The sequence below is a fragment of the Populus euphratica genome, unplaced genomic scaffold (genome assembly GCF_000495115.2).
Source record: "Populus euphratica unplaced genomic scaffold, PopEup_1.0 scaffold552.1, whole genome shotgun sequence".
In the NCBI taxonomy this organism is placed as follows: Eukaryota; Viridiplantae; Streptophyta; class Magnoliopsida; order Malpighiales; family Salicaceae; genus Populus; species Populus euphratica.
The window spans coordinates 138,412-141,510 of record NW_011500235.1 but is presented as its reverse complement, the minus strand read 5'-3'; the positions used below and the strand labels follow the sequence as shown (position 1 = coordinate 141,510).

The 3,099-nt window shown below is 31.2% G+C and overlaps 1 long non-coding RNA gene across 1 annotated transcript; it reads right to left on the bottom strand.

Annotated features, from left to right (window-relative positions):
• Nucleotides 1–1,432: 1,432 nt before the first annotated feature.
• LOC105112496 (uncharacterized) lies at nt 1,433–2,283 on the bottom strand. Its single transcript, XR_839764.1, has 2 exons — nt 2,141–2,283; nt 1,433–1,560 (listed from the first exon to the last, which is right to left on the bottom strand). It is a non-coding gene; the product is annotated as an uncharacterized LOC105112496 (long non-coding RNA).
• Nucleotides 2,284–3,099: the final 816 nt, after the last annotated feature.

Sequence of the window (3,099 nt, the reverse complement as noted above, 5' to 3'; positions counted from 1 at the left end):
ACACAACCTCAATGACCCATCTTTCTTCTTCACAAACAATACTGGGGCTTTCCAAGGGGACACATTTGGTTGAATGGACTTTTTATCTGACTTTTTATACAACAAATCCTACAGTTGCTCCTTTAGCTCCTTTAATTCTACGGGCATCATTCTATATAGTGCCATTGATATTGGTTCAGTACCCAAAATCAAATCAATACAAAACTCAATCTCCCTATATGGAGGCAATCCAGGTAAGTCATCGGGAAAGACATTGATAAACTCCCTAACTATAGGGACTTGGTCTAATTGAGGAACTTCTCTCTCTATATCCACTATATATGCTAGGTAACATTGTACCCCTTTTCAAGCCATTTTCCTCGAGATAGCCAATAACATAATTGATGGAAACCCAATCTTATCTCCTTGAAATACCAACCCAAATTCTTCATCTAGATCAAACATTATTTTCTTTCCCTAACAATTTAATATAGCCCTATGCTTTGCCAACCAATCCATTCCCAAAATCACATCAAAATCAACCATATCTAAGACACTTAAGTCTCCCTTAAAGATCTTATCTCCAATCTCTATTTCACACTCCAGATACACATACTTCACTAATATTAATTCCTCTAAAGGAGTGAAGACTGAAATAGGGGATTTTAACAAGGTTGGTTGTTTATCTAACCTCATGGCAAAATATGAAGACACAAATGAATGAGTTACACTCATATTAAATAATATTTTTGCTTTAAAAAAAGCAAACAATAAGAATATGTTGAGGTGTGGATGTATTTCCCTTCCTCTTATACCTTGCATTTCTAAACTACACAATATGGATATCTTTATTGTCATTTACTCTAATAATACCAAATAAATATGTGAATTTGACGAGTTGTTTTCTAATAATTAATAATAAAAATTTATAAAAAGAGAATAGCCTATTCCTCTAATTCACAATTCAATTAGATGCAAAATCTAACTTCCTGCTCGCGTACCTGTAGAATAATGGTTTTTTTTTGTTGAAATCCTTTTTTTATATATATGTCTATTCCTCGGCATTTCTAAAATAAAAGTGAGAGCACTTAATTCATACTAGAATAATAGCATGATAATTATCACAGAATTATAGGAAAGCATAGTTATCATAAGGAAGAAGATATGCTTGATGAGAATTTTAAAATTTCAAAAATAATAAATAAGATGATATGGATCCTAATGCTCCACTTATTATGAAATTTAATTATATTATTGTTTCTTTAACCTAAAGCTCTGATACCAAGTTTTTCACAACCCGAATCCCAGATCCATGACTGACACATAGGCAAGGTTCCCTTCCAAGGTTCCATACCTATGCAAACCCAAACTTACACATAAACTTCTCTTAACTTAATCACAGTTCAACGCAACATTATTAACAAAATTGACTTTATAATATAATCTGATTATCTTAATACAAGAGTTCATATAATTTTATAATTTTGGAGCACTAACTAGACATAAAGGAAGGGTACAAAGTACAACCAAAGAGCAGGTTCTGAAGGTTCAACAAAAGTGACCTGCTATCAAGCTATAAGCCTGGAAAGGATAAATAATAAGAGTGTAAGTTTAATAACTCAGTGAGTAGATAATGTTCAACATACACACATACGAAGTAATACAACAATGAGAAATATATATACAATTGGCTTTAGGTTCTTATAGTAAGGTTCCTCAAATAGGTCATAATAAGAATATCATAAGGTAAAGCTCATCAGAAAATCAAAATATAATGAGCATAAGGCTCCGTACTGTGGGATGATCAGTTCACACAGGTTGGTAACTCCCCCGACCAACTAGGGTTCAGATACGATGTGCATAAAGACTAACACTACCCTGTTAGCATGTGCATTCTGACTGGCATACCATTGGTTCAGAATCATAATCAAACAAACATAGTTATATCTCAAGGCTCAACTTATGACATCAATCAAATGAGAAACTATTATTTCAGAAGCCTATTCAAAATATATATTGGTTCATATCAAGAACTCAGATTCAACAATTAATTATACTTTATCATAACAAGGATAATAATCAATATATATATCATCAAGAAGCATGATCCAATTCAAATATTTATAATATTTCTCATGCATATGGAAAATTATCCATTCACCTGACTCAAAAGCAAATAGAAGTCAAAAGCAAACACCAAAGAAAATCCTATTGACGTCCCGCTGGTAGAATATCAGAATTATCTGAATACAAAGGAGACATATTCAAGAACTAATCGAAAGAACATATAACCTATTTAATACACTTAACTAAGAGTTTATTCCATAACCCAATATGTTTTCAGACTAAACTAGTTATTTTTCTAAAAACCTAAAAATTAACGATTTGCCTAAAATCTAATCCATAATGAAACAAATAATAAGACTTCATAATAATTCACTAAATAACCATCATTGATTCATAAAAACAATCTAAAAAAGCTAATATTACAGCCAGGGACCAATTTGAAATTTATCATATTTTTAGGGCCAAATTGTAGTTTTCATCTAATTAGAGGACCAAACTAAACATATCATAAACTCATGACTATAGTGGTATTATGTCCATAATTCATCCTCATTTCTGTCTGGAACCTCTAATTATGCTCCAGGGACCATTATGGAATTTTTCCTAATTTTTAGGGCCAAAGTATATTTTTTATCAAATTAGAGGACCAAATTGAAAGTTTTAAAATTTCATAACTATACAGTAATTCTGCCCATAATTCATATGCTATTTTGTTCAGAATCTCAGAATATGCTCCAGGGACCAATCTGTAATTTTCCAAAGTTTGGGGACTAAACTGTAATTTTCTAAAATTGAGGGACCAAATTGAATTTTCATCATCTTCAACCTCAAACCCAGAATTTTCAGTGATTACCTGCTGTTATCCCCTGATTTATAACACAAATTCACTATTTAAACAAAATCGTAACTCAAAATCATCATTTTTATCTACAATCTCTTAAATTCAACTTAACAATCCATTACCCACAATAATCAACCACATAACATTCAATTTAATTCATCAATTAAACTCAAAACAAAAATTTTCAAAACCCTAACATTCATCAAAACTGA